Raw genomic sequence first — 26,506 nt, forward strand, 5'->3', positions numbered from 1 at the left:
AGGAATCCTGCCAGTTGTATTTCTTTTGCTACCTTATTATCCAGTGCAATTGTTGGATTTTTATAATCCAAACACCTACCCTTTTTGCCAATACCAAAACCAAAGCACAAAAACAAACATGCAGAAAACAAAAAGATTTTAAATAGAAATGTCTAGTGATATATATTTTTTTTTTTTGGCAAATTTTTATTTTTGGAAGATGTGAAGATTCATCTTCAAAATTATCTGTATAAGTCCATTGCAACCAGGGATTATTATCTGTGGAAACTCAGCTCGAAGGGCCATTTGATAATCACTTAGTAAACTAAAAAAGACTATCAAACATTGGACACAACCCATGTCTATACACATACACACTCTGCTTATGCTAATGGAATTATGTTTTACATATTTGCAAAGTTTTTAAGGTATCCTCAAGACCAAAATTCCTACTGTTCTCGTATTCAGGAGAGATATGCTAATTAACAGGTTAGATGATTGGAAATGTAAAAAGTTTAATTTAAAAAGGTAAAATGTTTCCCACATTAACTGTAACACTTAAAGCTGATTTGCTTTTTGTAAATAAGTGTTTTATTTTCATTTATTTTAACTACTAATGAACCTTACAAGATAAATTATTAAAATGTTTGCTATAGAACCACTGACATTTTTTTTACATTAAAAACTGTCATTGCATTACATTAAGGAATGAAATAAGTAATGTGTCATGACCAAGAAGAACTGCATATAACCATGCTATCCATAAGCCAGAAATAATGCATCAAGGCAAATAGGTTTATTTGATGTACTGAAATGCAATTGCTGTAGTTTTTATTATAACGACCCACATTGTGTTTATCAGCATTTAAAAATATTAGTGTTCAGGAAAAACTCTGTAGCTTCCTTTTCAAGCATAAAGATAAGAAAGAAACAGGATAAATCTGATGAATCATGAGAATGGTTGATGGAAAAGCATGAAAATATTCACATTTGATGAATGATGGAAAGAGAGAAGGGTGAATCCAAGCTTCAGTAATGACCTTCAATATGCCTTGGCTACTAATATTCCCTGTATCATCTTCAATTTGGTTTTGAAGCTAATATTATGGAAGCATATTTGTCTGCTGATAGATATTTTTTAATCTACCTGCAAGGTCAACCCAACTATTTCACAGGTATCCAGGAGTTTTGAGATTCATTGGTCCAGGTACAATATGGAAAGATAATACATTTCCTCTTAAGATTTTAGTATTCCATCTTACTACTCTAATCAAAACCATATTTTTTTTTAAAAGGTATACAAGTGGAGGAAAGGAAACAACATTTAAAGTTTCCATAAAACTGGTTTAAAAACTAGGTAGAAATTACAGCCAATTCTAACTTCTTATTAAGTAGTCGGTCTATTCTTTGTGCATTTTTTCTTGCTTATCTCGACACTTTAAAATATATCGTGATCTGTCATTGCTTTGGCTTTTATAGTATTTTTTTAAAAAGCACATTTTATGCTACCTATTAACTAGAGGGCAAACTGTCAAATATTTAGTGAACCTGTCAGCATGTATTAGAATTTACTGGGTTGACCATATGCAAATTTCACTCGGCTGTCGTTGAAAAACATTTATGTATCTGCTAGAATCCTGTTTTTAAATGAAAGGAAACTGAGTACTCTGTGGAACATGACTGTAATTTCAATCTGCTTCCTTGGGCTTTACATCTTTGAGGTAGTCAGAGGTATTTGGAATAGCTTCCGGCCTTCAAAAGCAGTAGTCTCCAGAAGAAATATTTTTGTCTAGAGTCATTATTATTAAAATATTTAGCTAAATTGCTGACAATTTCTTTAGCAAAGGTCGGCAGAATAAAAGCATAGTTGGAAATTACCTTAAACGAGGAATGAGAATACCCCTTAATAAACCACTTTTCTTATCATCTACTTTCAGGATGATTTGTTTGACTAGCAAAAGCAAAAAGCCTTTTGTTGTCTTGGAGACAGTGAAAGATCAGGCTCAGAGAAGAAATGGTTAACTTAGACAAGTGCTCCAATTCAAGGAAGATTAAAACAGCAATTGGTGTTTGTCTAGAAACAAGGAATTTGAAATGGTGAAATTTCTGGGATCAGACAAATGAGACAGAAGTTTTCAAAATACGGAGAATTTGAGCCTCATTGCTCTGTTAATGGCACAAGACTTGCTATGAAGTTCTGTGAATTAGTGATGGTTAGTTTGTGATTTTGGGGGTCATGGGCAGCAATATACGTGAATATAGAAAAAGATTTCTAAATAAACACATGCTTCCTTCAGTATCCGTTTTGCTCAGAAAACAGGCTGCCCACTAAATACATCTATTGTGTCCCAGTCCTAGCTACTTTATTAGTCTCTTGTCAGCCACTGTTGGGTTTCACTTGCCTACATATTTCACTTATATCGCTTTTGTCCTTTTTGGAACAGCCATTTCCTATTTTGTTGTCCTGTGCAAATTCATAGTTCTATTTTTGTCACATGAATTAAGCTTTGTTTTCCTGTCTGCAGTCTCTTAGCATCCAAACACTTGCTTGTACATTTTTTGCTTTTGTCTTTCTTCTCTCATCTTTATTATGACCATTTCACAAAAAAAGCGTGAAGGTGGTGTCTTTAATGCCACATGATACAAACAAATTAAGGAGATTGATCAATAAGGACAGCTTCATGGAAATAGATATCATTACGTAATGGAATTGGTCCAGCCCCGCAACTTGGTAAAGTGGCTGCAACTATGTATAAAAATAAAAATGAGATTGGGGAGGCGAGGGGGGGAGGGCGGGGAGCAAGATGCTTCAGGCTTTCCATTCATCCTCTCTATTGACAGCATTTCTGTTGGTATCAGGGTCATTCTAAGGAAGTACTTATGACAGCAAGACAGTTTTCATAATGTCCTGAATAGAAAATAAAATATTTCAATGTACTTCTTTTTTTCCAAAGACCAAATCTAAGTACTACGCTTCTTTTTCTAGAAAACATAAATTAGATGTATTGTGAAATTATTCTGAATGCTAATTATATGTTTTCAAACTATCCAGGGTCTATAAATACTGATTTTTAGCAAGGAATAACGTTAAATTCCTGCTATTCTTTTTTTTTAGTTCTCTTTGAATTAAATTTATCTAATTAGATGACTGGGCCTAATAGCATACTAAAATAATTAGGAAAAAAAATACAGGGATGGATCAATTTAATCTTTATATATGAAAATGGTCTACTATTTAAATGACCTTGAGATTTATTTCCCCACTGTGGAAGCTGGTGCACATTGCTTCCCTCTGCCCAAACATTGCCACCTTTCAAAGTAACCGTAGGCATTTGCAATGGGGTGGGAGGGCTGTTTATATATTTAGCTTCCTCGTGAAATCACTTTATAATACAGGATTCAAAAGGGAAAATTCTCCAAGTGATTAAGGGGAACCTGCCCAGGATATTTAAAATCCCCCGGTCAATACATTCTTTGGTAATATTCTTGAGTGTGTGGCAAGTGTGTTTGTTAAGAAAAATACAACATCACATGCAATTTAAGAGAGACTGGCAATCAATAAGTTTCAACTAGAAAGAAAGAAAAACAACAACCAGAAAAACACAAAAAGATAAGAACATCTCTAATACCATGTTTGTCCTAGGAAATGAAGAAAGACACTTTGAAACTGTGGAGTAAAAGGACAAGAGATTCTCTAATGCCATCTCAAGCGGCCACATTTTTTCAAAAATTGCAATGTCTCGCTAACTGGGATTTAGTTCAGTTTAGTTCAACATACACTTACTGAAAAGCAGTCATGGACTAGATGCTATGTGAGGGGCTAGTTGTATGAATAGGAAGCTATGATTTGTACCCCAAGGAAGTGTAAAGTGGAGATGCAATGTGCTCTGATGGCAGCAACCATTATCAGAAAAGTTTCTTTCATTTTAGCAACTACCCCAGGTGTAGCGGGTTGAATGATGACCCTGTCTGGCGAAAAAGATGTGTTCATGTCCTAATCCCCAGACCCCGTGAATATTGCCTAATGAGGAAAAAGAGTAATTAAGGATTTTGAAAGAAGGTGCATATCCTAGGTTATGTAGGCAGATTTTAAAGGTAATCCCAGGTATTGAGAGAGACAGAGGCAGTACTGAGAGAGAAAGGGGGAAGGCAATGTGAACACAGAGGCAGACGGTGGAATTACGTGACTATAAACTGAGAGACACCTGGAGCCACCAGAACTGGGTGGAGCCAAGTAACATTTTCTCTAGAACCGTGAGAGGGAACATGGCCCTGCCGATACTTTAATTTGGGGATTTTTGACCTCCAGAACTATGAGAGAATAAATTTATATTGTTTTAATGCACACAGTTTATAATTTATTATAACAACCTGTGGAAACTAATACACCAAACCTGACTGAATATCAGTGGAAGGGAAAGTTATCAAAGAGAAAGGAAAGATGAGCTCCTTTTCCTGGCTTAGTCAGTTCCAATTCCCAAATTGTAGGAGAAATATGGGAAACTATTAGCATGGCTCAAGGGTTTTGGCAGGTAGAGAAGAGTGGATGACTTAGATTTTTGAGGGTCAGTTTTTACTAGTCATTTCATGGCAAAGGCTAAATGTGTTTGAGTACTTTCTTTAAAGTCTACTGGTTCTATATGTTCCCCTTCTACTCAAACTAACACTTCCTGCCTTTTTCCATCCATATTCTCTGGTCATATTATCTCTCGCATTCTGAACTGACAGAGACTTACATAATTCATAGGGGGATTTGTTTCCTTCTCTTACCAGAATATTTATAAATTACGTATTTCTTTTTCAACCAAGTCTTGAACTGCAATGAAGCAAAATTTTACAATTTCCATTAAACCTAGATTAAAGTGAAAATATACACCGTGCTACATATTAAACATTAACAAATTTATTTTACCTATGAATTTAATCCATGCTAAAAAATAAGTTCATAATACTTTTTTATTTGAAGAAAAAAACTCCCTGATTGCCTTAGAAGAATAAAATATTATTTTCTCCATGACCCATAATTTGTAGCAGTGGGATCCCAAGTAGGTTAGGAAGGGAGCAAAAGTGACAATGGGGATTTTATTTATATTCATTTGCATACTTTATTTGCTAAAACTCTCAAAAGATTATTATGATACATTAACAAATTTATGACAGATTATATCTTTATTCTTTAGAGTTCAAGGTTCCATTGTCATATATTAAATTCTGATCAAACTTTTCCTTCACTCATTTATTCAGCCATTGATATTTATCAAGCTCCTACTAAAGGATAAAAATTGCATTAATTATATTTAGAGCGCTCTTAGTTTAGGAGTTGGGTTAAAGATACGAACAATTTTAATACTTGGTGAAAAAAAATGACCATGTAGGAATATGTTCAGGAAACATCAATATATATAAAAAAGGGAGTTCCTATGTTTGGGAAATTAAGGAGATATTTTAGGGGCTGGGGGTAGTGGTTAGTTTGTTACAAAAATAAAGGAAGAATAAGAGCTTCTCGTTTAGACAGGTGAGACTGAGCATTGCAGGTTGAAGGAATGAGGTTTCCAAAGTAGTCGTAGAAGAAAGGTTGGCCATTTTATAAATGCCAGTAACTCAGTATGGCTGGAACTAGACACATATGGGGAGTGATGATGGGAAGTGAGCTAACCTCCGTGGTAGTGGAAGAATCAGAGGAGTCTTTGAAGCAAGAAATTACCATGAGCCTATTTGAGTTTTCAAAGTTTGCTGTGTAGCAGTGTCGGTAAAATATTTGCATAGTGATTATTTATGATGATTAATATTTTAATGTCTTCTTTGTCCATTAGATTGTAAATCTCTACCCCATCTTTTTTTTTTTTGGTCTCAGAACCTAGTATTATGTCTAGTATGTGACAGGGACACAATCATTTGCTGACTTGATGAAAAATAGAGGAAGAGCGGGGAGGTGGAGGGAGAAAGAAAATGACAGAAGAAGAAATTGATTAAAACATTGTTTCCAAGGCTGAATTGAAAGGATGTCATTGACAGGGTGGCTAAAGAGAGGCTGATACTCCAGATATCTGGCAGATAAAACTTGAACGATTAATAGATGACTATCCCATAAGGATCTTTTTACCCTTGCATTTGTAATATACTTTGTTTATGGCTTGTTTCATCTCCAAACTAAACTGTAAACTCCTCAAGGGCAGTGACCTTGTATTGTATTATTTTGAACCTTGAATGCAGCAAATAAAACAGGTGTACCCACTTCATTTTACGTTCATAAATTAGTGACTCTGAATGAATTGACTTTAGTCACTGACATATGATTGATCGTGGAGTGAGGGGGCACCTACAGTATATGTTAATTTCAAAATTTCAACTTCTTCAAATTTATGTTATAATTCAAGATCCTGAATAATGGAAGGAATGGAAATTTGCACTAACTCTGATTTTTTTCTGCTAAAGATATTTATTTATTTGTTTATTTATTTTTGCCAGTAAGTGAGCAGGTTTGAGAGCTAAAATAGAGAAGGGATGCTTAGGAAATGGAAGACATATGGTGAGTTTTTCAGTTTAACAAATTTCATTCTCAACAGCCTAAAGTGTGAGGTTTCCCAAAACTCAGTTTAAAAAAAAAAAAATATATATATATATATGTATATATTTAGATATTTACCTAGAGCTGGTCATATGGCCACAAATATGATTCGTTTGCACAAATTAACATTTTTCACATTCACAAGGGACATCTGAGGTATGCCACTATGTTCCCACATGAAACTGCCTAATACTAATGGAAATTTCAATGAATTTTCTTATTGAAAGAGTCCAAGGACAGACCTCCATTCTTCGTGCATCTAGGTGCAAACCTACAGAATTAGCAGAGAATTGCTAGGGATGGAAGTGCTGTGTGGGGATTTTATGTGGTTCCCGTTGCTAGGGCAACAAGTTCTTTTGTTTCAATTCAAAGCTCCAGCATTGCTTGAAGTCTGGATCTCAGGTACACTAGAAACCATTACAATATCAGGGAAAAAAAGCAGCTAGACTTTGAGGAAACATTAAGAACAAAACAAACAAATGAAAAATTAAAACTATTACTTCCATGGCCCTTCTATTTTTTTTAAATTACTTTACAGAGAAAACTTAGATTTCTTTTCCCTCCATATATATTTATAATATAAAGACTAGAAGGTTTTTGTTGCAAAACTTATACACATAATTTTTTTTCTCCATTACTGACCAATATTGTCAATTCATCACAACAATTTACGGAAAGATTTTTAACTCTTTCTGAAACTTAAAGATATTGCTTATAAATAAAAAATATGAAGCTTTGAGATGTAAGAGAAGATGAAATTCATAAAGACCAACTGACTGCCTATAGAAAATGGGAAAACATAAATGGAAAGATCCTTTAATTTGGTAGACAGCTAGTTGAAGAGTGGAATGCCACCACACACCAGAACTAAACAGAGATGAAGGAGTCTTGAGTTCTAGTCCCATCTGTCCACTGCATCCTGTGAAACTCTGTAAATGAGAGTTGGTTTTGTGACTGTTGTTTTCTTTTTCTTAAAATAATCTTGAACAAGACCATGCCCTATGGGTTATTAAGCGGTACACACACACACACACACACACACACACACACACACACACACACAAATACACACATGTTCAGTTAAATTTGAGAGAGGACAACTAAAATGTTCTATAATGCTTATAATATGTCAGTTACTGTTTTTCCATATATATCAACTAATTTAAATTCTCACAAGAATATTCTTTGATGTATGTATTACTATAATCTTTATTTAAGGAAACAGACACAGAAAGGTTAAATAACTTTCTCAAGTTCACAAAACTATTAAGAAGCAAAACTCAGCTTCCAAAATTCAGTCTAGATCTAGAGTCCATGGTCTTTTAAACTATTTTACTGTATTTTCTTTCGAAGTTAAATTCTTTTCTCATATTCCCTATTCCTTAGATATGCATACTATTGTATAAATCTCTAACAGGAAAAAGATATGATGCAAAGTTTCTCAAACATAGTAACCTCTGGATATTACTGAGTATATATTAATCTAATACAGAGAATGTAGTAAGTTCCATATGATGTGACAATGAAGAAACAGGAGTGATAACAGTCTAAATAAGACACAGGAAGCTAGAGACATTGAATAGAAAGACTAAACTATAAAACCCTGTATTTTGCTTAACGTGAAGATCAATAGTTATTTAGAATAATAGTCTAGGGGCACATGTGCTCAGTCTCTGATTAATTCTAAATGTATAAAAATGTTTATTATAATTATACTATATTTTTACAGTGTATTAGAAGGAACTGTGGAACATACTTTGAAAAATGCTAAGCTAGACAATCCATGTCACTTGCATTTCTAAGAAGACACGATCCTGAGAATAATCAGAGAATTTCATACTTTACAATATTCTAAAGTGGTTGTCTTTGATAGTAACATTTTATTAAGAATTTTAAAGATTATTAAAGTAATGAATCACAATTTTATTAATGATTTTTTTATTGCTTTATTCCCACATTAAATTTTTATGTTCTAGAATTGTTTTTAGGTCGTGTTATCTAGAACTTGTTTATTTATCCCAAATTTACGAGTTAATTCAACTATGAATCAATAGCAATAAGGGATATCAATTTGCTCTTTCTATAAAAGCATATTTTATGGACAAATATAAATATATTTACATTATTCAATTTTTTTCTATTTACTATTTACCAGGTAACTGGGAATGACCATTGGTAGCTTAGATTGAACAAATCTGGGGAGAGAACATGGGATAAACTAAAAACATTATTATTTTTTTAAATTCCTTCTTTAATAGAAAGTGATCATAGACTTGAGATGCTGGTCTTGGTCTCCGGGACTGCTGCTGACCTATTAAATGCCTTGTTGTCTATGTTGAGTGAGCTACTTATGTATGTTTAGACTATTGCCTCTGTCAAATTCTGTTGCTAATTAAAAAAAGGATGCCTTAAGATTTCCAGCCATAAAAAATTGAAGTATGCTATAGGCTGGTGTGGATTAAGTATATAGTTATTATAATAAACATTTTTATACCTTTAGAATTAATTGGTGACTGGGTATATGTGTCCCTAGACTAGTAATTTAAATAACTATTGATCTTAACTTCAAGCCGAATATAGAATTTTTCTTTCAGTCTTTGTTATTCAATGTCTCTTTCTATCTTCCTGTGTCTTATTTAGACTGTAATCACCCTGTTTCTTCATGGTCACCATCATATGAAACTTATTACATTCTCTGTATTAGGTGAATGAATTCAGTGATGTCACTGCATCAACTTTATCTTTATTATAATAATCTTTTTACCTATAAGAAGGTGTTTATGAAATTGCTGATTTAGAGAAGAAATGCAGACTTAGACTATGAAGTCCAATTTGTCTGTGGATGATGCCCACATGCAAACAATTGTATTCAATTCTTGTCAAAATTAGAGTTCTCTCTCAGACCTAGGCTAAGTTTTACTTAGATTCTTTTCATCTGATTGAGACAGAAGTTTTTAGCAGTTCAGGCTATTAAGAGATTAAGGCTAGCCAAAATATTTTTGTTTTGTTTTGTTTCTTCATTTTTAACATTTTCCATTATTGCATATCAAATAAAAGAATATATGGATAGTACTTAGACTATTCCAGTCCTCCATATAAGGTGGGTTTTCTTTGAAATATCTGAATGGACCTGAACCACTAATTTATATAATTTTGTGATGCAGTATGAACACAGAGAGAGTCAGCTCTCTGGATAAGTGAGTAAGTGGTTCAGGGTTTGGAGTGAGAATTAAATGGTGTGACCCATTTATTACCTGCTCAAAGCAGAAGCTATGGAACTAATGTGACATCAAACCATAATTCTTCTAACTTGCAATAAGGTAAATAATGACATGCAGCTACAAGTTTCTTATTTAATTTAGAGCAATTTTCTTTCTATTCTCAAAACACAGAATTGAAATGCACAGCAATATCAATTCTAAAAAAAAAAAAAAAAAAAAAAAAAAAAAGGCTTTGAGCAAGAGATTTTATTATTTTTCTTCCTTTAAAGTCATTTTTTGTTAGGATGTATAGATCTTGTTCTATTTTATTAACTCTTGATAAGGAAATATAGTTTCATTATGCTATAGTAGTGTCTCATAACAGTGTTTGGTTCAAAGATTAAAATCTTGGACATCAAAGTCAATGCTATGCACGATGACAGAATCTTGGTCGAATTAAAATAGGACACCCAAATTTGAAGTTATCAATTATTTATCTGAATAATCAAAGTATTCAATCTAGGTAATTATTTCCAGTTTACATTTTTTTTTTAAAAAGTAAACTCTAAAGCCTTTGGCTATTTCATTTATGAAAAACAGCCTCTCTGCTATAAAATTTCAGCATTTGCCAAATATTTCTTTAAAATTCAGCAGCAATAACAACAATAGGCACTAGCTCACCAAATAGTTCCTGTACGTTCATTACTAATTACAGAGTGTAGACAGATGATAAAGAGAAGGAGGCTGGAGGTAGGAAGAGTTAAAGAACGATTGCTATAAATACACATGACAAACACACAAGGTCCGACTGTCACTGTGAAAATGCCTTTGAGACAATATTTCTTGGTCTAAAATTATTAACTTTGTCGCAAAAAATGGCTTTACAAAAGTTAAATTCGCTATATCTGATTTGTTGGTGTTTTCACTTAGTAACTTATTTCAGCTCATCATCTCTTTAATGAAGTCAACTTTTAAGTGGAACATAATATCTGATTTCTAATTCAGCATTAATTAACTGTAAGGCAAAGATACTTAGACCTTGATGTGATCAATTAAGATATTTCAATCTTTTACTTTTTTTTCATTGATTCACATCGGTATCATATTCAAGGCATGCCTATGTGATAGGACTAGACATTGAATTAGGCTTCTTTAAATTAAAAAAGTAATTAGAATTCACCACCTCTACTGGAAACTGGCTTGAATGATAAGCATGACCCCAGTGCAGTTTCTAACTATACAGTTGTCAAATTTTACAGCCTGGCACAACTTGATTTTTGTCTAATAAAGCTCGAATAAATAAATTACCATGTCTGCAATGTGACATCCCTTATCATAAACTTTTTTATCTATAACATTGCTTGAGAACTTCAAAGCAATAGTTTAAAGAATAAGTTCTTGCAAACTATAAAACTCACTGAGCTATTTTTTTTTTTCTTTAGAGGTGAGCAATAAAAATGTCAGGAAAGCTATATAAACACATCTGCCTTTGGTTTGCACCTAAATTTAAAGCAACCAAATAAATAAGTTCAAACTTTCTTGAGAAAATTGCTCTCACATGAGAGTGGAATAATCCAAAGAGAAAAAGAAAATAAGATATTCTCAGCAAAAATGATCAATTTCACCTAAGCGCGGGGGGGGGGGGTGGTGAATAGTCTCTTCTTCTGACCTATGGAATTACTGAAGTAGCAGGTGACATCTCAGTGACTGTTGAGAAACACCAACTACTTCCATTTTAAGCATTTTCTTGTGGAAGGAGAAACTGACTGATTCATTCTTATTTTCTCAGTGGAGGGAATTTCTATTTTGGCACTGAGCAAGCAATGCTTGCCTAGGGGATGAGATGATACAGGCAAAAGAAGAAACTCTTCTTTCTACCCTTTTTGTGCAGTTTTTCATAAGTATTTTTTTTTTTTTTTTTTTTTTTTGCTCTACTGTGTTGCTGAAGCATCCTAAGTGGACTCCTGAGAGTTTCCTGAACTATTTTCATTCACGGATAGATGTCTAATTGTTGTTCTTTGTGAGAGGTTGCAGGCTGGGATCTTTTATCCATGATTCTGGTGACATCACTCTTTAAGTTGTATTCCATTCCAAGTAGAATAGAAACTAGAAAATAGTGGAAATAAAACTTTCAAAGTCATTAAAAATAGTAATTGGTACCTAGAATTATATAAGCACCCAAGTTAGATCTCAAGTAGAGCAGAAAAAAAAATTTAGGCATAAGAAGGACCCAGAAAGTTGACTTCTATAGAACATTATGAAAAAAATTGATGATATTTTCTTTAAAAGTAAATAAAAGTATATGGTTTTTTGAATAGCAAGATTTGATGTTAGAACTACTTTTCTTTGTAAATATCAAGCTATTCAAATTTTTCTTCTTAGAATTTAGGAATTTTACCTAGATATGTGTTCAGGTGAGAATTTCTTCCCCTCATCAAACCAGCCTGGAATTTTGTGTATCCTTTAAAACTGTAGATTCATATCCTTCTTCACCTTTGAGAAATTTCCTTCTTATATTTAATAATATTCTTTTGCTCATCTATTTCTTTTTATTCTTCTGTAATACTTCTAACAATTTTTGGTTAATTTGGTATTCTATAAATGCACCCAAGTATCTGACTCTTCCTTATTATTTAATTAATTTGTATTTACGCTATCTTGTTTGAGATCTTTCTTCTACTTTGTATTCTAGCCCACTAATTCAGGTTTTACTAGTGAATATTATCTCCTTTGCATCATTAACTGTATTTTAAAATTATTCATATATAACTATATGTTTCTGGAAATCAATTTTATGCTGAGTCTCTATCAGTGGTTTTATACTTCCTTTCCTTTTCTTTCTCGTGTGTGTGTGTGTGTGTGTGTGTGTGTGTTCCAATTGTTCTCTGTTTTCTCCAGGAGCTCTATCTTTCCAGATATTAATTTTATTTCAGTTTTCTTTTTCTAAAAGATGGGCCCATTCATAAGTGCTAGCTCTTTGGGATCAACTTATCAGAAAACTTTGACAGTCCTGCAGTAATGGAGGATGTAGAATTCTCTATTTCCTTGTTTTCATTATGTGATAATGGTCAGTAACCAGGGTAAAACTCCTTGCCCCTCTGGTCTCTCTACAGGTTAAATTCTTGTTGCCAGTTATTTCACCTTTCCTGTATTAGAATTATACATCATTATTCTTTGCCTTCTGACTTTTCATTACTTCCCAAATGTTTAATAGTAGAGAAAATTAAAAAAAAAAAAAAAAGACATTCAAATAAGAACTGTCAATTATAAAGAAAGCAAAAGAGAAGTAGCTTGCAATGGTCACCACCCTAGAAAACATGTCACAATACACTTGACTGGGATAGTGTCATAAACTCCGGGGCTAGAAGGTCTTAGATGGTGGACCGCTGCTGATAAAATCTGCCATCTCTGTAAAGCTGTTTGGTGAGCCAACATGGCTGTCCGAGATCTACCAACAGAGCAGAATCTTGTGTACTGTCTCCCATTATTTTTACCTGTTAGGAGATTTGAACATTTATATCCTAGAGCAGTACTATCCAACAGAAAGAAATGGTTCTTGGCACTAACTGATGTGTTAGCCACAAGCCACGCACACACTTGGAATGTGATTAGTGTGACCAAGGAATAGAATCTTTAACATTTTAAATTTTAATAAATTTAAATTTAACAGCCTCAAGTGTGTAGTAGCTGCCATATTTGTAGTACACCCCAGAGCAGGTTTTATGAATTCATCAGCCCAGTTTCTCTGATAAGCATAGAAAAGTCTGGGGATTACCTTGTGTTGGCAGAAATAACCGTATGTATAGCTTGGCATGTTTGAGGTTTTCTGGCAATCCAACCCTCTCAAACCCAACCAAAATGTGAGAGGATTTCATTATATGAGCTTCAGTTGGCTGATGACACTTTGCAAAATATTGCTTAACCACAATGTTTTATCTTGACTCTATTTGCCTCACTGACTCTTTGAAACAGTAACAGGCCTGGGGAATTTACCTGTGTCCTTACTTGGCTCAAAAGCTCTTCTGTTTGCCTCAATGTCTATTTTCTGCCTTGATTGGGATACTGACATACTGCTAATCTGCTTTCTGCCCCTAGGCTACATCCAATTCTATCGGTACAGTTTAGAGTGAGACCTTATTACCTCTGCCTGGCAGGGTGTGCCTGGTAGATGTCTGCTGAATTTAGGCTTTGCCAATTCCTCTGGCTCTCTTGGTATCTTTACTTCTGAGTAACACATTTGTTTAGAATGTAGAGGGGATTTGGCTCATGTTATTTTATAGGCACATGATTCTCTGACTTTATTTGGTCTAAGATCATTGGCTTTTGTCTGAAAAATGAGCAAAATGGGTTTTTTTGCTCTTCTCTGTCTGCATTCAGTGGTGCTAGCTTGTCTTCCCCATACTGAAGGACCTAAGAAGGGGCCAACTAACGCCAGCACCTGACATTATTCTATCAAATCCTCTAAAGCTTAAGCTTTGATATCTGAGTCCTTAAAATAATAGATGCTGGTCTTAATGACTTTCTAATCACATATCACAGATTCCCCTACGGATGGATGTGTCGCTTGCAATATTTCTTTTTGCAGGTAGCCACGTTTATATTAGCCAGGACTTTTTGTTGTTAAAATGAAGAAGAGACTGTTATTGACTTAGGAAAAAGTCAAGATCTATTGTTTCATATAAACAAAGCTCATGAAAGGCGGGGCTCCTTGAACCATGAGCTGAATGCTGTCAGGGTTCCATCTTCATTCTTCAGCTCCGCCTCCTCCTCCTTGTCAGCCTCATTCTCTTATATCTGTTTTCTCAATGAGCCTGTTCTTTTCCAGGTTCACATTTCCCAACTCTGTTGCTATAGAAAAAAAAATGTATACACACACACACACACACACACACACATAGATATACACACACATATACATATTCATATATATACCTATATGTGTGTGTGTGTATACACATATGTGTGTGTGTACATATATTTTAAGGTTATTCTAATTTGAAAATTCCTGAGAGAATACTCTGCTAGCATCATCATTTTCTTCCTCTCTTGTAATACCACCAACACTTCTGTGGCCTTAGAAAGGGTTGTGACTCTTGCTAAAACTACTTACTTTTAGCAAGAGAAGGGACACATTTTCTAGGAATTAATTCCTAGAAAGAGAAGTTTTATAAGAAATTTATTAAGAAATTAGAAAAGACTGAACCTAGACTACTTGCCATATTAGACCTCAAATCAGAGGTTCCAGGACTCTTAATACAACATTCTCTGAGGAAAAAAAAAAAAAATGGGGGGAGACTTTTGTTGAAGTCAGACATTCAATAATCTCTGTGGCCTTATCCTTTTCCCTAGTTCAAAACTGCAGAAGAGAGTGGATTTAGGATGTAGTACAATCTGTGTCACTTAATCACCTAAAACCATGTCTACTCAGGCATTTTTGAAAGTAATGGGAAAATTTTTACCCTTCATTCAAAGTCATTGTGAAGTTTCTAGAAAATTCCCTTACTCAGTAAATTATGAATTTTCACTGTAAAATAGGCCTATAAAAGATAAAATGTACAACTTTAGCCCCACTGGACCCTATTCACTAGTCATCTGAACTTACTGCTGTTGGTTTTTTTCTATCATTCCCAGGCATATCTTTGCCTTGAATTTCCTGTCTTTGACTAGTCAATCTATAAGTTATTCATATGCACTTTGTTTTTTTCCCCATTCCTGTTTTTCCTTTTCTTTTCTTTTTTTCTTTTTTTTTTTCATAATAGGTGAGTTGTTCCTACTCATCTTTGCAAACTGAATCCTATCCCTCTTGACCACTCAGAGACTTAGTCTTTGGAATTACCCCTGCTTGCTTTTACATAACTAATTTGTTTCCTCAATCAGTTAATTCCCATAAGCATTAAACATGTTACAGTGTCTACCATTTTACCATGTTCCTCTCTGCTCTCTTGAGAGGATATGCCTCAAAAGCTACACTCACTAACACTACTCTCCATTGTCATTCTAATCCACTCCAATTGTATTTTGCTCCCATCACTCCACTAACTGTCAAGGTCACTCTGCCCTACATCTTGTCAAATCCACTGTTCAAGTCTTAGTTCTCATGATACTTGAATGCTCTTCAGCATTTTATTTAGTTGGTCACTTTATCCTTTTGAAAACATTTCTGTTCATTTGACTCCTGGGACACCAGGTTTATCTGGTATTTCTCAGTCTGCTGTCTACTCGTTTTAAGGTCTTTTGCTAGCTCTAACTCTGCTTTGTCCTCAAATTTTGAAGTATGGAGGACTCCATGTTTAGCTCACTTTACTTGTTGGTCTATATTTTCTTTCCTGGGTGATTTCCTCTACTTTCATGGCTTAAATAAATAAGCAAACACATACCTACTTATTGATGACTTCCAAATTTATATTTTCTATGTGCAGCTGCCTATTTCACCTCACTTCATGGATATCTAATAGGCATGCCAAATTAAACTATCTAGAAACAAACCTTCCAATTTGCTTTTTCCCAACCTTTCCTGTATGGGTAATACCACTAGATGGTATTACCAGTCGCTCAGTTGTTCAGACCAAAAATCCAGGAAACATTTAATGTCATTTTCTCTCTCGTATCTATATCTAACCCACCAGGATATTTTTAGATTATTTTCCTAACCTGACCAGTTTGTACTCATTTCCCAGTTAACACATTAAATTAAGTCTTTCTTGTCTTTTACCTGGACTAATGTACTAGGCTACCTAACCTATCTCTTTGCTTTGACTTCTGACCCCTTAACAGTCTTGACCCAAAAGTCGAATTGATCTTTTTAAACTATATATAAGATCCCCCTACCCACTTGCTCAAAGTACTCTTATGGTCTCACATTATATATAAATCAACTCAGGGATCCATGTGATCTTGCTCCTGACTACCTCTCTGACTTCACCTTTTAACCTCTGTGACACGTCTTGTTGCTCACACCTCTCCATCCCCACAATCCTTGCTCTTTCTCTAACTTCCCAAATTTATTTATTTCTCAGAAACAGCTTCCTTTGTGATTGCTCCCTCTTGGGAAAAATATCATCCCTCAGATACTTTTAGAACTTACTTCCTTCATCTAGGTCTCTGTTCAAATGTTATGTCTCCAGAGGTTTCATTTGAGTACCTATCTAAAATAGAAGCCAACCCCAAATTTATTTATTCCCTTACTCTAGATTTTTTTAGTCTGTGTGCCATGAATCGTGACAGGTGCTAAGTACTGATTCTCTTACCTCTTGGGATGGGCAGACAATGGGTGAGGAGACTATATCCTCTTGTCCCCAAGCCATGATCAGTTCTGTGTGACTAGGAACAGCCTTAGCTCACTTAACTCAATGTGCTGTTAAATATTGTGTTATTATTTGCTATTTGTCATTACATGAATGAGTTTGGGAGGCACACTGGTTTAGTTTGCTTTATTTCTTTCTTATTGCATTCATTAGTATAAATACTTCTGCCAAATGAAATTATATCAATCAGCCAATTGAAATTCTATTATTTATTTGTCTTTGTCTGCTTCCTCCAGTATCATTTATACTCTAAAATAACAAGGGCTTTGTCTTGTATATCTCTAGATAAAATGAGAATTTTAAAAATTTTACCTAGTTTTATTGAGCTATGATTTATTCAGAGTAAAATTCACCCTCTTTTGTATACAGTTCCGAGTTTTGATAAATATATAGTCATATAACAAATACCACAATCAACCAATAGGAGAGGCTGTACTCATATTCTCTCTTTACCTCAAACCTCTGGCAACCAATAATCTCTTTTCTGTTTCTACAGTTATGCCTGTTCCAAAATGTGATATAAAGGGAATCATATCATGTGCGTTGCAAATATTTTTCTTCCACTCTATGATTTGTCTTTTTATTCTCTTAATAACATCTTTTGAAAAGTAAAAAATATTGACGAAGTTCCATTTCTAATTGATGATACGAGTTATGTTTTTGGTGTTGTATTTAAAGAATCTAATCCAAGGTTACAAAAATTTTCATCTGGAAGTTTTACAGATTTAGGTTGTTCAGGTTACCTTTTCCTTTTTAAGTGAGCTTTAGCAGTTTGTGCCTTTCAAGGAATTCATTCATTTTATTTATATTGTTGGATTATTTGACATGAAGATGTTTATACATTCCCTATTTTTCTTGTAATATTTGTAGCACCTATAATGGTATTCCATCTTTCTTATTTGTTGTTGGTAGTGTTTGTCTGCTTTGGTTTTTGATGATCAGATTGCTTAAATTTTTTTTTTAATTTATTGATCTTTTTAAAGGAACGAGTTTTGATTTTATCAATTTTCTTTCTTTTCTGCACCTGTAATTTTTGTTCTTTTGTATGTAGGTATCTTTCTTTTACTGGCTACCTTTCACTATGCTGTTATTGCGGGTGGGGGAGGTTGGTTCAGTCTAGTCACGAGTTAAGCAAGGTTTGGATTTTACTGTTGCTATGATTATCTCCAGTGTGCCATCTGATTCAAAGTCCTCTAGCCTTACTTCATGTTTAAGGTGATGCATGATTTGACAAAATGTACCCCTGGTTCTCAATGATTCCTCTCCTTCTCCTAGTGGTAAGAAACTCTTAATGATCTGTGACCAGGATGATTAACTGGTCCTTTCCAAGAGGCAGAGGAACCTGTGATTTCTCTCTCCCTCTCCCTCTCCCTCTCCCTCTCCCTCTCCCTCTCCCTCTCCTTTAGTTTTCCCTAGCTGCAATGAATTCTTGTTGTGAATGACGAATTTTGCTGTTTTCCCCCCATCTATTCAGGGTGGGTTTTTTTGTTGTTGTTCTTTGTTTTTCAATCCTTGGGGGAGAAATATTCATGTGGGATTACATGCCTTTTCTGTGGTGTTGGTCTCTCCCCTTTTCTAATGCTTGAACCATAAAAGAAGGATTTCTCTGGCCCTCTGTTCTGTCCCCAATCTTTCTCATGAACACTCTGTGACAGTCCATGGAAAGCAGTCTGCTAGTGGCTGTGGTCTCTTTGTGTGCCTGAATCTCTCAGGCTCTATATTTTCATATCGGGCCACACTTGGCCTTCAGCATTTAATAATTTTAGCTGAATCTCCTCACTACTTGTATGCTAGCCTCATCTTCCTTTCATGCTCTTCTAGAGGTGAGTCAGTGACTTTGTCCTATGTGTTCTTGGAGGTGCTTGTATTTCCTTTAATTTCAGCCAGGTTGTTTGTCCTACAACCATAACTCTTGGATGGATTTGAGAAAAATTATGATTTTGTGGGTTATCTTGCTTTTAAAAATTTGTTGGGAGGGCACAACTTCTCAACTTTCTATGTCCTAGATAGTATCTTTCAATGAGTATATTTCTTGACCAAATGAAGTAAATTTCATCTAGCTACTGTCGTTTTTTCTTTTTCTGGCTAAACATCAATGGCTCGGACCCCTTTTTCCCATTTGGGATACTGTCATAGTTATTTATTCATGCTAGGTCCTTAAAATTTGGGGTAAAGAGAACAATTTAGAAAATCTTTAAGCATAGATTTCTGCGTTCCCCAGTACTTGAGAATTGCTTCTAGACTAGCCTTCCTAATATTAGTTTTCTATTGCTTCTGTGATAAATGACTACATACTTAGTGACTTAAAACAACATAAATTATTATCTTACAGTTCTGAGCATCAGAAGTCCAAAATAATTCAGCAAGTCCACATTCCTTCTGGAAGCTCTAGAGGAGAATCTGTTCCTTTGCCTTTTTTATCGTCTAGAGGCAGCCCACATCCTTGGCTCATGGCCCTGCACCATTCTGGCCTCTGCTTTCATTGTCACATCTCCCTGTCACTGATTCCAGCCTTCCTCTTTCTCTCTCATAATGACCCTGAGATTATATTGGACCCACCCAGATAATCCTGGATAATCTCCCCAGTTCAAGGTCTTTAGTTAATTCACATCTGCAAACTCCCTTTTGCCACATAAAGTACCATGTTCAAAGATTCCAGGGATTAAGACACAAACATTTTTGGGGAGCCAGTATTCAGCCCCTCATACCTTTCCACATAAATAGCTATAAAACTATGTAAGTATGTGAAACAGCTCTATGCAGATGTTAAGTGACAGGTAAGGCAGGACTGAGACCTCTGAGACAAAAAAAAAAATCATATAATCAATCAAAAAAAATCATATAATCAAAAAATAAATCAAATTTTACTATTGATGCAGATTTCTACCTGATTGTACTTTCTGGACCATGCAATACAGAGGGAGAATCCATGCTGAGCTAAAATGAAAAAAGAGAGAATAGAATTTAGAGAGGCTGAGTGTTCTCTCTTCCTTGCATTTCTTGTCCATCTTCTTTCATCCGTTCCCTCTTCTATCTGTCTATTAATGTCCCTTTGCCTAATTGTATGTGTTTCTATCACAATCTGTCCCCAGCTTCTGAACATTCTTCCTTACTACAGGCTTTATATTGAATCAAAGTGTATATTTTAGGACTTGTTGCATTTATAGTATAAAAGATTGTGCTGCATGTTCTAAATGTTCAGAGTGAGCACGGTGAAGATTTTTTACTCCGTAAGTTTAAAAATCAATCTAAGTAAGTCTACTTTTAACTTTGTTGTAGCCCTCAATTGATATTCCTCTCCATAGATCTATGGTCCTTGATAGAAGGAATAATAGAAATCTGCCTGGTTAAAAAAAGTTTCAACTGTAAATGTGAGACCAATCTTACGTCAACAAGTGGTTAATTTTTTCCAGATTTAATAAAATCAATTTTATCAGGCTGTGTTTAATGTACTGTGTGTGAAATCACATATAAATACAGGCTAGGATTAATATCAAATGTAGATTTAAGAATATAAAACTCATTAACTAAATTTATTCTGTCAGCAATTAAAATATAAAGACAATTCTTTCAGGATTTGCCCAATTGCTTAAATTATACTGCTTCTTTATAATGCACTTGTAATGATTTTGACTTTTGTAATACTATTTCTGAGTTCCAATAAAAAGGAGTGACTCCGAATAACTCTTTCCTTTGTAAAATTTCCTACCTAAGCAAGAAGTACCAGCTAGAAATTATTCACAGACCCTATAGCTGTCATTTACCTTTCACCAATGGAGATTTCATTAACATATTCAATTTCCTATGACTCCTTTTTTTCCCCCCACATAAAAATAGTTATGATTCCCTTAACACTACAGTCATGCTTAGGTGTGCAGGCTGGAGCCAGACTGCCTGGGATTTAATTGCCACTTTGTAATTGTGAGCAAGTTATTTAAACTCATTCTACCTCAATTTCCACACATATTTTACAAAACATATATGTTTGTGAGGTGGCTGTAGGATTAAATGGCTAACACTTGTCAAGTGTTTAGAACCATATCTCCTATATAATAAACAGTCAATAAAGGTTTGATGATGCTATTATTACTACTAGAACTTCTACTGATAACCACTATGACCACCACGATTCTTCTTTGCATCATTATCCCTACTTCCAAGTGTTGTTTATTTCCACTTGAAGAGGAAGCAGCTAAAGACCAAAGATGTTAAGTGGCTTTATTTAACTGCAAGTAAATTATTGGGTTGGGATTGAAATACATCCCTCGTCTTTTTTTTTTTTTTTTTTTTTTTTTTACCGAGACTTGCTGCCTTCTCAATGTTAATGAAAAGATAGATATATTTGAATGGTTAAATAGCCCCTTCATTCCCAGGGAGTTTAAAGAAAGATTTGGAAAGGAGGTCCTAGTGTTCAAAGGGCAATAGGTGTGGTTTCTAATCCAGGAGAACCACCTGATGGCAGCCAGGTTCTTGTCTGAGGTTAGATGCTCTTGGCAGAGTTTTGTAACTGCAGGTGGGAAAGTCCACGGCAGCTGCTTGACAGCCTGGCGAGAGAATCTGGTGCCATATGCCAAGATTGGGATACGAGCACAGCCTCTTTGGTTGCCCATATTCAAATCCATCTGTCGTAAGTGGCATTTTGCCGAATCACAAGATACCAACCAAAGATGATTTTTCTGAAAAAGAAGCTTTTATGTTTACCCCCTCAGAATATGATCATCCATCTGGGGCTTGGAGATGCCCTGGTTTTAGAGAGCCTACTTACAAAGTCACACGGAACTCTTATTTCACAGAAATGTTTGATTGATTGAATATTTCTGGAACACACATACCTTTAATTAATTTTCAGTTGTTTCAAAATATTTGCCTTAAAATAGAAAGGCAAGAATTAATGTATTTAAAGTCTGCTACATACTAAGCTATTTACATATATTATCTTATTTAATTTTCACAATAATTTTAAGAGTCAGGAATGAATATCTTCTTTTACAGACAAGGAATCTCAGGCTCGGAGAGGCTCATTAACTTGGTCAGTGTTGTCACATGGCTAGTAAATAGTAGAGTTGGGGACAGGAGTGCAAGCTTTTATAATCCTTGGGAGTGCACTGATTCCTTTAGCCATGATGTCTCTCCACAGCTATATCCACAATGAATCATACTATGTATTTTTCCAAAGCCTTGTTTCTTCCTTTTTTCTTCTGTAGCTTTCTGTGTAAACTCAATTTTCTGTATGATTTGCTAGTATTTACAACTATTTTAGAAGATAAGATTACTGAATAAAAGTTAGTCCTGACTGTAACAGCTCTAGTCAAAAGAAACAGGAGTGAAAGACTGAGCTGCCCAGATACTGTAAGACATCCTTCGAAGCTTATGGGTTTTTTTTTTTTTTTCAACATTAAAAACTAAGACTGTGTTTTTATATAAGCATGTTGGGAAGTAAGAGGAAAGGATGTGTGTATAAGGTAGATATTTTTCAAATGAGAACCAAAGGTGAAATAAATCCATGTGATCTGATATCCCGAGGATATAGAATATTTCCTACATTGAAGAAAGTTCTGTTGGACAGTGCTTCTGCAGACTGTCAGGTTGCTTAGATTTTATGCAGCACGTACATTATCTTCTTGGTGGTTGTTGGAGGGTAATATTGAAGCAGTGGATCATTCTCGGATGGCACAATAGTAGAGATGCCACCTAAAAATCATTCTGCCTTAGCAATTTTCAAGGGCAATCGTGTTCCATCCTTCCTGTTCCAAGTTAAAAACATAAACACTAAAGAAATATTGAAGATTGCTTTCCTCTTCCCCTATTACCTAAATAAAATGATTAACCCGTGTTATAGACAACATAGTCTGATTTATCTGTTTCCTAAAGATAAATGTTTATTTAGCATGTCTTTTAAATGAGACCAACAAATCAAGGGAATCCGATGGTATCTTAGTCAGTTTGAGATGCTATAACAAATTTCAGTAGAATGGATGACTTAAACTATAATCTTTATTTCTCACAGTTCTGGAGGTTGGAAAGTCTCAGATAAAGGTTCCAGTGTTGACAGACCCAGTGTCTAGTGAGGGCCCACATCCTGATTTACAGATGCCCAGTTTCTCTTTGTATCCTCACATGGCAGAGAACAATAGAGAAAGTAAGCTTTGTTGTGTCTCTTCATAGAAGGGCACTAATCCCATAATGAGAGCTCCATCCTCATGATCTAATGACATCCCAAAGATGTATCTCTAAATTCTATCACATTGGGAATTAGGGTTTCAACATGAATTTGGGGAGGACACAAACATTCAGTCTATAGAAAATGGGTTACCACACAAAAATCCGTTGGGGATGTCTGGCATACTTCTGGAATTATTTCAAATGACTTTCCATTTGCTTATTTTGCTACCCTAAACTGAAGCTTTTCTAAATATTTGGATCCCACACATTGATTTCTACAGTCTACCCAAGTCTTTTGTATTGGCAAGGGGCTTTGTATTTTACCACTTGGACTGTGAGAGTTTTAATGCCATTTGGTCCTAAATGGAGACTGTATAACAAAGAAAAAGAAGGTTACTTCCTTAAATCCACTGGACCCACTATGTGATGTACCCCGACCCTGTTTACCATTCCTTAAGCCCCTATTTGACATGAAAGAAGAATGGGACACATAATTCCACTTCTGTAGCTATAGAGAAGAAAATAAAAAGGACTTATTAAGGGAGAAAATGTAATGTCAGCAATGGAAGCAAACAAAGATTATGAATTTAACCCACAACAGTTGATGAGCATGACTTTAATGACTCTCAGTGAAAGAACATCATGGCAGGAGAGTTGTACAATGGAGCTAAATATTTCTCCGAAGTCCTTTGCCTGTGGTTTACCTGAGGTAACTGTTTTTCCTTCACCTGTCTAGTTATGCCACTTCTATATTAGATGGTTATCCACCAAGCCCCTTTAGACATTAAGTGAAGGAAGGAGATGCTAAAAACATTTTCTCTGACTAGGAATGATGCATTAGCCTCTTGACTGTGCAAAACCAAGCAAGAAAGGGTGCTCAGTGTGCAGTCAATTTCAGGTTGATATTTCTAAAAATGATTTCTCTCAACTTTATTTCAGAGATTGGTTGAGTACTTGAAATATAAATTTTCTTGGGAGCAATGAATATAATAAAGAAGCTGGAATTCAAAACAGTCTTGATCCAGGAGTGAGAGCAATGAGGGCTTCAAATGAAATGACTTCTTTATCTGTTACCAGTAAGTAAAGTTTCTCACATCTAAATGAGCATCACTGAAAAAAAGCTTAAGAAAGACATGTGGTCCAGCTAGACTGTTCAACTCTGCTGTTCAATAGACCTTTTGAGTCTCCCCTACACACTGCACACTTTCTAGGATAGCTGTCCTTAAAGGGCTTTTGGTCTGTGTAGCATCACAGCCCCAAAAGACTGCTTTAATGACTAAAAACAAAGCCAAACAGTGAAGTATTGATTGCAATATTATAAATTAAAAATTAATTTTTTAACATTTTGGAATTAAAATTATTGAAGTGACATTGGTTAATAAAATTATATAGGTTTCAAGTGTACCATTCAATAATACATCATATGTATATTGCATTGTATATTTACCACCCAAAGTTAAATTTCCTTCCATCACCATATATTTGAGCCCCTTTGCCTTTATCTACCTCTCCACCTCCCACCTTTCCCTCAGGTAACCACTAAATTGTTTCCTGTGTTAAAATTTAAAAATCAAACTTTTCTAGAAATATAACCTTCTGGGAATAAGTGATCAAAGGACCAAGGAGAGATTGGTCTTCCCGGTAACTCTCCTGATGGTATTTACTTGTGTGACTATCATTTATTTTGACACAGGAAAATATCATTGCTAAACACAGCCAGTCTAGTAAAAGAGAAACTTATGAAAAATTAAATAACTTAATGGATTGATTACTAAAAAGGACTGCTCAGTTGAGATTTGATATCTGGTCGCTTTGAATATAAACTCTTCTCAGTGTGCTCAGAGTCCATCACCATGAGAAAAAGTCAGAGAACAGAGAGTAGTTTGACATTTGGTGCATTTTGCAAACTTTTTGCTCCTTTAAATAAAAGCTAAGTATTCCCCTGGCCTTAAGCCTACTCTGAATTCAGCAACAATGATTAGCAACCGATGAAACAATATCTGTTTATGAAAGCAATATTGGAGAGCCATATGAATAACTCAGGCTGGGCAGCTCCAGAGTTGCAATCAGTTGCAAGGGTGATTTACTATTTCTGCAAAATGCTCTAATTGCATTAATCTTTGCTTGCAACTGAGTCACTGCAGAAAGTGACACAAGGTATAAGTAGCTTCAGTCAGATACCGGAATAGAGTATTGTCAGACAACTTTCAGAAGCACTAATAAATCATCCTGCTACTTATTTTGAGCAGCCCCAGAAATACAACAGGAAGGTAAGAAGCTATTCAGTGCCTTGGTTGCAGGTCTTAGACTTATTTAAATGTTTTTATTTATTTGTTTTTGTTTGTTTTACTTGCCCTTGTAAAACTTTCATTCCTAAAATATGAAGGTTTGAGGGAAAGAAGGAGGTATGAGTGACTAATGTCATCTAAGGTTTCCTCTAGGACTTCTGAGTTGCACAAATCCTAGGGACACCACTCCTACTGGGTTAGGAAATATGGAGTTTTACAAGAGGGTGGCACCATTGATGTGACATTTGGCTCTCCATCCATGTCCTCGAACATACCTTTTTATCTTGTCATGCAGACCCAGTTGTATTTCCCAGCTCTTTCTTATCTTTTCACATTTCTCTACCTTTCGGTGGTGGTGGTGGTGGTGGTGGTGTGTGTGTGTGTATGAGTGTATGAGTGCATGTATGTGGGAGGTGGGGAAGGGATACTTAACTCTCCTCACTTTTCCACTCTAATGGATGGAAAATACAGAAGAAACACTTCTGACATAGCTTCTATCTTTCACTCCTCTATGTCTTGCTAAGAGTGAGGGGGAGTCATGCAAGTGGTTAGAATAGATTCCATAAACTAACACAGAATGAATTATGGAATGGACTATATTGAGAAAAGGGATATCTCCTAAGCCAAAGACAATAAGACAGAGATGCATGTAGTTCTCAATCTCTCCATTATACCAGGGAGAAAAATGCCAGCCTGGGCATCTACTAAACCTAGAATGACTTCTCCAGTGGAAGGACTCCCCGTACCCAAACCATCCCTCTAATCCCATGAGTGCTTTGTCTTATAGGATAAGCATGATAAAATGGCCTTGTCAGTGGAGAAACACACAGGTTACTTGGCACCGTGAAGTTCTAGATTTGTAGTGCTTGCTATTTAAAATACTGTCTGGAAAAGCCAGCTACCTGTTCCTGGGGCTTGATGTCTGTGGGATAGTGTAGTCTCCCAGATCAGGAAAAGAATGCCCTAGTTTCATAGTAATTCAAGCTTGAAGGTTCCCCCCTTTAG

Source organism: Rousettus aegyptiacus, unplaced genomic scaffold, assembly GCF_014176215.1.
Source record: "Rousettus aegyptiacus isolate mRouAeg1 unplaced genomic scaffold, mRouAeg1.p scaffold_m13_p_6, whole genome shotgun sequence".
Classification (NCBI taxonomy): domain Eukaryota; kingdom Metazoa; phylum Chordata; class Mammalia; order Chiroptera; family Pteropodidae; genus Rousettus; species Rousettus aegyptiacus.